The 12,003-nt window shown below is 46.0% G+C and overlaps 1 protein-coding gene and 1 long non-coding RNA gene across 12 annotated transcripts in view; one reads left to right on the top strand and one right to left on the bottom strand.

Annotated features, from left to right (window-relative positions):
* PRR5 (proline rich 5) overlaps positions 1–12,003 on the bottom strand; it is an 817,096-nt gene that overhangs the window by 115,743 nt on the left and 689,350 nt on the right. The gene's annotated exons all lie outside the window — the stretch shown is intronic.
* Positions 4,151–4,908, top strand: LOC138512934 (uncharacterized). Its single transcript, XR_011281623.1, has 2 exons — positions 4,151–4,363; positions 4,446–4,908. It is a non-coding gene; the product is annotated as an uncharacterized lncRNA (long non-coding RNA).

The following is a 12,003-nucleotide window of genomic DNA, read 5'->3' as shown; positions in this document are numbered from 1 at the left end:
ATCACATAGCATTGTACACTACAAAAAATATGGTTACGATATCACTATAATGTGATGTACATTTCATACAAGAATGGATCGCCATATGTATCGTTAAGATCAGTGTGTATAGGCCCATATTACCAAATTACTGTGAATGCAAGCAGACGTCCATGACCAAATGATAATTATGTGTTATTTATATAGTACTTCCGCTTAAGCGCTTTATATAGAAATAATATACACCCAATATCACCCAACCTGTGTTGGTACTCATTTATCAACCTCAGAAGGATGAAAGGCTGAGTTGAGGCGTTTAAGAACAGACTAAATCAGTGACTCACCCCCTGAAGTGTGCCTGAAATAAACCTTTAATGAGTCTAGCAATTATTTTATAGAATTCCAGAAAGACACATTTTTTGGCATTCCTATACTTTCTTAGTTAGGGTCAGTACTGAAAGTGTTAGACTTCTGGCACTCCTGTTCTTATTTTTATTTTATTTTAAGGGGCCTGTACAAGAAAGCCAGCCACCCCAGAAGTAAAGAGCCACACGGTGCTGGCCACTTCCCAGGAGCTTGCTGGCCTACTTTCTTTTTCTTTTCTTTTTTTACAGAGGTCACAAGGGAGACCTCAGAGGTCGCATTTGCGACCTCTGGCGACCCCTAAATGACGTCCCTGGTGGCCTCATTACGGGTTTAGCGGTAAAATCTTGGGTAATACTGCTAGACTGTGCTAACATTACCGCATTCAGAAACCGTAATTTACTGGACAATGTAGGGTCAATCGCGGGTTATCGTTCCTCCTCATTCTGAAAGTCCCATAGGTGTTCACTGAGTACTAGTGAGAGCACCGCATCATGCAGTTATTACGCATCGTCCATTACAACCTCCCTGAATTATGTAGGAGGTATTACCACCAACTATTGAGGTGGTATTACCTCCTACTTAATTCATGGAGGTTGTTTGGTTTTGGGTCCTAAACTCCATGATTACGAGGAGCGGTAAAATAAGCGGTATTACCAAATGCCGCCGGTTTTACCACGTACCGCCTACCTTGTAATTAGTAGGGCCATTTGTCATGTGTCTTCCTTCATCTGTGCAGGATATTGCTACATCGCTAGAAACCATTTGGGAGAAGTTGCCATTTAGGGGCAGAGCTATCTGCTTTGGATCCAGGATAGCTGGCTTCCAATCCTGGCTTCTCCAGACCCCCATAATTTGTGGCATTGTAGAAATAAATTCCTAACTCGGTGCCTCATTTCCAAATCTACCAAAACTAGCTCCACTTATGCATCATATGCATGCAGGTATTAAGGCCTATATGTGTAATAATGTACTCGACTGAATTACAAAAGTGAAGCATGTATTTATCATCAGCTAGTTTAAAATGGAGCACTGCAGGGAATTGGGTAGGACAGTGTGTACTAGTAATGACAAACAAATAGATTCCATCATTCTCAGCCAATCAGAATGCTTGGAAAACATACCAACTATAATGTCTTGTACAGAGCTTGTTTCAAGCATTCAGACTTCAGCGGCAACCCAAATCGATCGCTTTCCTTTTTCCACAGATGCACGCCCTAATAGCCTTATAGACCTCAGGCGGCGTTGCTTGGGATAATGGCCCTCATTCAACTTATAGCCTGAGGCTTTGCCTTTAGCAATACAGGGGGGCGGATCAATATCCTGTGATCATTGTTGCTCCATCTGTAAAGCTTATTTATGTATTTATTTTTTGCATTTTTAAAGCGCTCACACAGCCCACAGGCATCGAGGCACTATTACACGAATTGTTTGTTTTTTAGTTGCATAATTGTTTTTGTCTTAGTTGCGTATTTATAATGCGCTTAAATACCCAGAGGTTTCTAAGCTTTGCGAACCCGGGATCGAACCTGTGTTGCTTCCTGTCGTCTTGCTTCCAAGGTGACCACGTTGCCGCTGAGCTATCCTCCCGGGACTATACACTGGGAACTGCAAGAACAATTTTGCTGTAGGTTCATAATGTAAAACAAAGGTGGGCGGCAATCTGGAGACCCTATTAGATATACCAGCTGGCCAGTTGCAAATAGCGCCTTCCAACAAAATCAAATGAGCACACAGATTCCATTATAGGGCACCTCCGAGCCAATCCGGATGCCTGCACTGCAACCTAGGATGACCGCCACAACATTCTGACTGGATCAGCAGCCTGACAAGCAGCCCAGAAACACTTGTCTGCAGATGTGCAAAGCCAGGGAAGACAGCTCAGTTTCCCCATACACAAACAGCATGAAACACGAAACCTGTAAAGTTTATTACCAATTCCATGTTAATGAATTTAACATGATAAATTACTTGTGCGTGCACATTTCCTTCCCAACAATAAAAACACTTCCTATTTCGTTCTACATTTCCTTATTCTGAAAACATCCTAGGCCTTGGAGGGAGGAGGGGAGGAAGGAGTCATTATTTCTTGGGAAAATGATCCTCTCTCAAAGTATAGCCCTCGGCTTCGCCTCGGGTGATAACTTGGGAGGGGTCCTTAACCCACGATAATGACCCCTTCCTTGGTCTAAAAGGCTTTATTAATTCATGCACGCTTTTTGACAATCAAGCCATATATGTTAATCACAAAAAGAAATGGCAATTTGCCTAGAAACAAAAAACACCATATAATAACAACAAAAATAATTAATGATATTAGGAATTACCTCCAAGAAGCATCTGGAGTCATCTAGAATGTCCTGCAAAGTAGCTGAAGAGATGCCATAAAACACAATTATATAGCCAGGATTGTCTAAGAAATGGGGCATGATTCTAATGTAGTTGGGCCCACCACAGCGACATTAACATCTGTGAAGGCCCACACAGAGCTGCTGAGTGGGCATTTAGAGAATGTGGGTGGGCTTTGCCCGCTCAGGCCCTACTCTGTCTACGCCTCTGCACAGGTCTATGCATGAGAGATTCAAACAATCCGGGCTCACTGGAATTGTTAAAAAAGTTAAAAAGGACAAGCAGTGCTGTTCAAATATCGGTGCGTTTATGAAGACTTCGAAGGCGCCCAGCAGGCAACTGTTTTGCAGTTAAAATCTGCTAGATTTATTTCCTGCTGGCCCAGAGGAAATAAATGTAGCATATTTTAAGTGCAAAACAGCAGTGCTGGTGTGCCATCCTTGTGGTGGCGAGGGGTGGGAGGGCATTTACAACGCTGCCTGCTTGTGCAACCCTAGCTCCTGCAGACTCCTTGAGAGACGAGTGAAGTTAGGGTGCACTTCGCACATAGACCTGAAGCTTAAAGCTCGTCATATTTTATATTACTATGCGGTTGTGGGACCCTCTGCTTCACGAGTCGGTTTCTGTGAAGGAAAGAGTGCTCTTCGAGGTCTCACGTGCACGTGCGGCTCGTGAGCTCATCTGACAGATCAGTGACACTTCCCCATTTCCAACCCCAGCTCTGGCAGCGAGGGCACTTGCGCAGCCCAGTGTTATTGCTTCTCGGTTCCTGGGAGTTCAAACTGCAACAGCTGGAAGCATCTCCTCTCCTGGGCTCTGGGGAACGGGCGACGCGGATGCTGACAGGACGACTAAAAAAAACAGAAAGACTTTGAGTTCCATCTGTTGTGGGTACAGGCAGTGCTTTAAGTGGGCCGGGACTGGGCCCCGGCAGTCTCCAAAAAGTGGGGCTGAGCGGTTCCCTGCCGGGATCTCCCGTTCCCACCACAATTTTGGCGGGACACAATAGCCCACCGCGGCCGCAGCCGCAACAAGAGATGCGCCCGCCATTAAGTGAGGCGAGCTGACTGACATGCCAGCCAGCCACAGCGTTGCTGTAGCTGTCTGGCACTTCTGTCAGTCACTGTAACTTCCTCTGGTGACGCCTCGCGCGAGGGGTCACCAGAGGAAGTTACTGTCCCTTTATTTCCCCCAGGTCGCCAAGGCGCCTTTAACCCTCTGCGTACCTGGGGAATCCATTAAATATTTAGAGGTTTATAAACGATGACTTGAAAAGTACTCAATTCAAGCCATCTTTTATAAAGCTTTGCCGACGGACAAAGACGCCTCGGGCTTTGTCCGTCATCAAAGCTTTATAAAAGATGCCTTGAATTGTGCACTTTTCAAGTCATCGTTTATAAACATAGAAATGTTTAAAAAGGTGGTTTGAAAAGTATGCAAGCCACTCCTTGCAGGTCCCTACACGCATGCGTAGCGTTTCGAATTTACAACTAGTTTCAAACAAAGAGATTACCATCTGTTCTCCCTCGTTGCTGGACAATTCCATTATACAGCAACCGTTTTGCAGTCATTTACAGACGGCGTTGAAGGCTCAGGCTAAGTTGCGCTGCCTCTTCACTTTTCAAATACATGCAGCGCTGGATCATCTTAAACTGCATGGGGCGCCCTCCAGGTTATGTTTTAGTCCTGAATTGTCTCGCGTGACTGGCCACACTACACTGCATAGATTTTTGCAGCAGCTAGGTTTTCATCAGAATGGTAACACCCACCTCCTGAGGAAGACGTTCAGTTAACCACCACTACACGTCGAAACCGGTCGAGAGAAAAAATTCTACAGGGATGTGATCTTTGCATTTGTTCTTCCTATCCACCCTGACAATAGATTGTTTGTGAATTATTTCTATTGTTTGTAAACACCGCAATAATGAGTGTTATTATGGGGACTAGTTATGAATTCCTCTTCCCCATTGGTTCTTAGCATGTTTTCTGTGTTTTTAGTACTTTGGATGTATGCCACGGTATGATGAGTTGTGTGTGTATGTATGTACTATGTATGTTGAGTATGAGTGATGAAGTTTTAGCCGATTTTCGGCATATTGTTGCTGCTGTTCTGTTATGTTAAAATGATCAGTGTATAATAATTTTGAGTGATTTATTCACTAGTTTTCAATTTTTGTATCACCTTTAATAAATTTGGATACATTTTTTCTAAACATATTTTGCTCTGGACATATCTTTTCTGTTTCTTGAAAAGTATGCAAACCATAAAGGTACGCACACAAATATATACATTTTATATATTTGTGTGCGTACCCTACTATGGTTTGTGTACTTTTTAGGCCACGCCCACCCCATACACCACGCCCCCAAATGAGGGCCCCCGACCTCCTCGATTTCTTAACCCACTTAAAGCCCTGGGTACGGGAGTAGCACGAGTTGCTGCTTCCAGAAGCCAGTATGGCCCGGCTGGAGTTCAAAGATGTGTTTTGGGTAAGAGCGTTTCCATCTTTTTCTGCTTGCTTTGATTAACACTGCTCCCTTCATGGATAAACGGATGCATGCATTAATAAGGAACATGTACAGCAGGGCACATCTAATCACACAGGCGACGCTTTGCTGAAGTACAGAATCCATTCCGGATTAGATGCCCTGCTCACGCCTGGCATGAGGAAACTTGAGAGTTCTGCACACTGGGAGTTGCCCAGCCCAGCGGTGACTCATGGCTATGCCAAACCGATGACTCCATGGTCATCAGAACATCACGTTTCCATGTCTGAGTTTTCCTTTTACAAATCACTGGTCTCCAGCACTCAGATCTAATGTCGTCAAATGAAGTTACAAGGACAGCGAATCCCATAATCCTTTTTTGTTGAATGAATGTCCAGGACTGCAAACGTGATTAATTAAGTCTTCTCAGTGTTAGTGTTAATTTATGAATGAATAACGTCCTGCCATGCGTGGCACTGAAAACGGACTCTTTTTAACGGGCTATGCGGAGGATGGAGGAAATGTACTGATTACTCACTGGTAATCTTCATTATGCCGAGTCCTGCTCTTCCTCGTCCCAGTGCTTAATATAAAGATATGGCAAGCTGGACTGTGATAGTTGGAGAGTTGTTAATTCCACCTATTTAATGGGAATGCTTAGATTTGGGTAACTAGCAAAGGAGCAAGACTTGTTATAGGTTTGGAGGAAGACCTAACCGTTTATCCTTGAAACTGTGTTCAGCTGAGCTCCAGGCAGCCTGCCTGGCTAAATTGCCTAAAAAATGGGTTTTACATTTAATCAGTGGCGTCACTAGGGGAAGGGTGACACCCGATGTGGTAACTCATGGTGTCACCACTCCCCCCACCCCCCCAGGAGGGGCTGTCACCATGCGTTACTGCACCGGGTGTCACCAACCCTAGTGGCGCCACTGCTCTGCAATGTTACTTTGCACAACGACATACCTGCAATGTATGACTGATGACTTAAAGACCCATCCAAGGGACATGAATTTCTGGCTGTGCTGCGCTCGAGCTGTTCCCTTCGGGGAGGTATTGGCGCACTGCCTGGGCTCCCTGGTGGTGAAAAGATCTAACACAGGCCAGCAAGAACTCCAGCATGGTTGGAGGTGATGTCCCCGGCCTTGGGCATCCATCTCCCATGTGGGTCAACCATCTCCGAGCATAGTTCCAGCAAGTCCCGGCAGGCTCCCGACCTTTCCCGGTGGGAGAAACTGTAACACAGGCCAGCCAGATCTCCAGGATAGTCGGGGTGGTTATGTCCCTGGTCTTGGGCGGCTGTCTCCCATGAGGGCCGACCATCTCCAAGTGCAGCGGTAGTCCCAGGGAGCCCCGGCAGGGTCTTGACCTTTCCCGGTGGGAGAAGCTGTAAAACAAGCCAGTCAGAGCTCCAGGATAGTTGGGGGTAATGTCCCTGGCCTTGGTCGGCTGTCTCCCATATGGGGCCACCATCCCCAAGTGCAGCGGCTGTCCCAGGGAGCCCTGGCAGGGTCCCCTTCCCTTCGCAGAGGGAACTTCTGCATCGCAGCCCAGCCATCACTCCAGGATGGTCAGGGGTGATGTCCCTGGCCTTGGGCACCCGTCTCCCATGTGGGTCGACCATCCCCACGTACAGGGGAAGTCCCAGGGAGCCACAGCAGGGTCACCATCCATTCCCAATACTGAAAGGAAACCGAGTGATATCTTTGTGTAGTTATGTCTAGGAAAAACAGAAAACAGGGAAACTTAATTATAATTACGTTAGGATTTTTATATTTCAAGGTGTGGTGTGACAATATCGATGTGTGGAATTTGGTAATTGTTTCAACATGGTTGACACTAATCATTTCTTTAGCCCACCTTTGGCTGAGCAGAAGGACACTCCTTATTCCCTCTCTATTGACCTTGGTTAATATATGAGCTGCTAGTTAGCACAAAGAGCTTCATGCAGAAGCCACCTGAGCTAGACAGGAATGAAGTGATCCAGGGACAAACCCATCATCCACTAGCTAGCACATCGTCCACTAGTAAGCACATATGGCTTCATAGAGAAGCCACCTGAGCTAGACAGCAATGAAGTGGCCCAGGGACAAACCCATCATCCACCAGCTAGCTCATCTTCCACTAGCTAGCACAGAGCGCTTTGTGCAGAAGTCATCTGAGCGATGCAGTGGCCCAGGGACAAACCCATCATCCACTAGCTAGCTCATCATCCACTAGTTAGCACAAAGAGATTCATGCAGAAGCCACCTGAGCTAGACAGCGATGAAGTGGCCCAGGGGCAAACCCATCACCCACTAGCTAGCTCATCATCCACTAGCTAGCATAGAGCGCTTTGTGCAGAAGTCATCTGAGCGATGCCATGGCCCAGGGACAAACCCATCATCCACTAGCTAGCTCATCGTCCACTAGTTAGCACAGAGAGCTTCATACAGAAGCCATATATGCTTCACAGCGTTGAAGTGGCCCAGCGGCAAATCCATCATCCACTAGCTAGCATAGAGCGCTTTGTGCAGAAGTCATCTGAGCGATGCCATGGCCCAGGGACAAACCCATCATCCACTAGCTAGCTCATCGTCCACTAGTTAGCACAGAGAGCTTCATACAGAAGCCATATATGCTTCACAGCGATGAAGTGGCCCAGCGGCAAATCCATCATCCACTAGCTAGCACAGAGGGCTTCATACAGTAGCCATCTGCGCCACACAGCGATGAAGTGGCCAAGGGACAACCCCATCATCCAGTAGCTTGCAGAGGGGGCTTCATGCAAAAGTTAACTGAGCTACAAAGCGATCAAGTGGCCCAGGGACATACCCATCGTCCACTAGCTAGCACAGAGGGCTTCATACAGTAGCCATCTGCGCCACACAGCGATGAAGTGGCCAAGGGACAAACCCGTCATCCAGTAGCTTGCAGAGGGGGCTTCATGCAAAAGCTAACTGAGCTACACAGCGATCAAGTGGCCCAGGGACATACCCATCGTCCACTAGCTAGCACAGAGGGCTTCATACAGTAGCCATCTGCGCCACACAGCGATGAAGTGGCTTAGGGACAAACCCGTCATCCAGTAGCTTGCAGAGGGGGCTTCATGCAAAAGCTACCTGAGCTACACAGCGATCAAGTGGCCCAGGGACATACCCATCGCCCACTAGCTAGCACAGAGGGCTTCATACAGTAGCCATCTGCGCCACACAGCGATGAAGTGGCCAAGGGACAAACCCATCATCCAGTAGCTTGCAGAGGGGGCTTCATGCAAAAGTTAACTGAGCTACACAGCGATCAAGTGGCCCAGAGACATACCCATCGTCCACTAGCTAGCACAGAGGGCTTCATACAGTAGCCATCTGCGCCACACAGCGATGAAGTGGCCAAGGGACAAACCCGTCATCCAGTAGCTTGCAGAGGGGGCTTCATGCAAAAGCTAACTGAGCTACACAGCGATCAAGTGGCCCAGGGACATACCCATCGTCCACTAGCTAGCACAGAGGGCTTCATACAGAAGCCACCTGAGGTCCAGAGGGATGAAGAGGGCAAGGGACAAAACCATCGCCCTAAAGGGACTACTGAAATGGACTGAAACTAAGTCACTTATAGTCCTGTGCAGACTAAATTGATTAATCTAAGTTGATTTTCTATCTAGCTATAGTTTTCTTACATTGCGCCACATGCCCGAAAGCCTCAGGGCGCTCACAGGACAGACATTAAACATGAATGGGAGAAGCAGAATAGGGTACATAACAAAGAAAGGGGGGCGGAGTATCTAGGAGCTAGCTCTATCCCCTATCAAAAAGAAGTGTCTTATGCTGTTTCTTGAACCTTGTTATTGAGTCACATGCTCGTAATTCCATGGGCGCTGAGTTTCATATAGTGGGTCTCCAGGCATTGAAGCCTGTACCGCCAAACCTATTTAAGGTCACGTGGTTGGAAGAGGAGCAGATCATTGTTAGATTGAAGAGTGCTCCTAATAGGAACTTTGTGGACTCTCGAAGAGAGATATGAAGGTGCCTGAAGCCAAACCCTACTCTTCCACTATACAGTTAAGCTTGTCTGCAGATGGACACATCAGTTTGAAATGATGTCTCCTCCTACTGTGACATCATAGAAGAGGGTTATGGAATTCATTTTCCGTTACTGCGGGGAATACAGCATTTTATCTGCTTCCCGGGATCCTGATATTACCCACTTTTGCCAAATGGCTGTTTTTGCCTAATTTAGTTTTGATGCATTCCTTACAGCTTCATTTGCTGCAAAATTATAGATGCCACGTTTGGGCAAGGTATCCGCCCACTTTGTGTGGTAAAGAAAGAAAATGTGGCGAAATATCGTTCGGCAAAAAGAAGTCGTAAACCTTCATAGGTCTGGTATCCTTGCACCTGACGGAAGATGAGAAAGCCCAGTAATCCACTCGCATTCATCCCCAGGTACCGATAGGGCAGACGCCGGAAGACGGGCCGTTTCTTTGAGCTGTGGTTCATGCACGGTCAAGGGCCGGCGCAAGGCTCTATCTTTTAAAGCGCTGGCGTCACAGCTCTCAAAATGTCAGCCACAAAGCTAGCAGACTGCCAGACGCCCGTGCTGGGAGGGGGTGGAGGAGGTGAGGGAGGTAGAAGCAGAGGGGAGGAGCAGGGTGGCAGTTTTACGTATTCCTTTATGGGGTTGGGAGGTTGTAGAGGCCACATGAGGAAGGTGCGAGAGGATGGCAGGATGCTTGGTATAGTTCTCTACTTTTCTGGAATACTGCAGGGCAAAGGAAAAGAGAACCTGCTATTTTTTATGTTCTACATATTTCTCCCATTTCTCCCCTCTCCACTTCCCTCCTGTGTCCATGGGGACAGTGCAAGGGGTGGAAAAGGGACACAGGGTGGCAGCACATAAAATACACTCATGGATGTGCAGTTTTCAAGCACGGGATGTAATTCACCTGAGGTTAGCAGAGGAGAGATGTGGGAAGAAGGAGGTAAAAAGGAAAGTTTGGAGGAGCTTCCAGAATCTAAGCAAGTCCTGCTCAAGATGCAGATGTTCCGTCTTCAGCAGGATCAGAGCCGCTGCTGGGAAAGGTTAGACCAGTTAAATCCGAGTAGATTCTATGAAGGGAGATCCGCATGGATCCAAATCTCGAGTAGGATTAACCAAAAGAGAGATTTACTCAATGCACCAGACCAGGTTTCTTTGAAATCAGATTAGTCTGCTTTCAGCCGTGTCAGTCATCCTATTCTGAACATATCATCGATCACCCTCAGAATCTATTTCTGAAGGGTGTCCCCTCCATGAACATACAAGTGATGAACGAGTGGGGGAAAACCCCTTCAAGCATACATTCTTCAACGTAGCAGTCACGTATTGCAGGTTTAGCCGCAATAGCAAGTTCGCTGCATTCATAATCATCAATGGTCAGTCTTCTCCTAACCACTTGTGATGCTGTACCTTTTCCCACCATACTGCTAGAGGAAGCTAACATATTTTCACTTCTGGCTTAGCTAACAATTTGGTGCATCTTATGCTACCAGCCTGCCAGCTATATTTAATGCAGGTTCATCCAGCATTGCATCCAACAGCAGAGGATGTCTGTTTGATGAATAAAACAATCATCAGGTGATGATCTATTTTAAGGCAGGATATCTGCACAGGTGAGTCAAATCCATAAAGGGCCACTCATCCAAAGTCTTTTTTGGGCGATCATCTGCCAAACCATTTATTGATCTGCAAATATTGAAATTTCATTTTTTATTTTGATCCCATTGTACCCCAATAAAAATAAAAATTGAGCCCGATATCCCCCTTCCTTTATTCACTACCAACCACAAACCCAATTCTTTTTGACAAGAGGGTGCTACTTGAGAGAGTATCTTTCATCTTCACATTGCCTCCTTGGAGGATTCATAATTTCCTTCCAAGCAGCCCCAATATCTGCTGCCTTCAAGCCAAGCTTGGTTTGTTCCAAGAATTGCACCCAATATAACTGCTGCTGTGGGGAATGACGCTCTGAAGAATGATTTCAGACGGAAATGACTATGTCAGATGGGACACCGAGTAGAGTAGCCATTGGTGTCCAGACATTTGGTCGACTGAAAACTGGTCAAAAGACATTTGGTCGACGCAATTTGGTCGAAAACCAAATGGTCGCATTTTTTTAAATTTATATATATATTTTTCGGGTTTTCGTTTTAAAAAAAAGGGTTTTTTAGAAAAAAAAGGGGTTGGGGGGGCACCCCAAAAAAAACCCAAAAAAAGGGGTGAAAATAATAATTAAAAAAAAATTCGACCATTTGGTTTTCGACCAAATTGGTTCGACCATTTGTCCAGTCAACCAATTTTTTTCAACCAAATGTCTGGTAACCGTAGCCATCTACTTATTCTCCTCACCTATTGCAAGGTACTCCCTTTTCAACCATCACCATCAACGTCTAGCTGCTAGTGGACCCCTTTTTCCATTCTTCCCCGGAATACAGCAGCACTGTGGAAAGGATGAGAGAAGGTTCAATTTATAACCACTGTCTCAATTTACTTTATTTCAGAAAGCTTGTTATTGAAAGAGAATTTTTAAAGAGTTGTATGCTACCTTCTTTAATTGTATACATTTGTTGCTGTTTGTTTCGATCTCGATATACTATAATTAGGATCAGTACGATACAGTATAGACTTCAATCTACAAAATTCCCCAAATGAAGTACTATATCCTTAAGGCATTTTATTATCTATGTTAGCCTATTTAATTCATGGGCGGCTCAAAGGATTTATTTTTGTCCCTAATATGATTAATTGGGTAAATCCCCTGCCCCCCATCTTCCACTCTCTCCCATGAATTGAAGCGTCAATATCTTACCCCTC

Source organism: Ambystoma mexicanum, chromosome 12 (genome assembly GCF_040938575.1).
Source record: "Ambystoma mexicanum isolate Mex_15411 chromosome 12, UKY_AmexF1_1, whole genome shotgun sequence".
Classification (NCBI taxonomy): domain Eukaryota; kingdom Metazoa; phylum Chordata; class Amphibia; order Caudata; family Ambystomatidae; genus Ambystoma; species Ambystoma mexicanum.
This window is presented reverse-complemented; position numbering and strand designations above follow the sequence as displayed.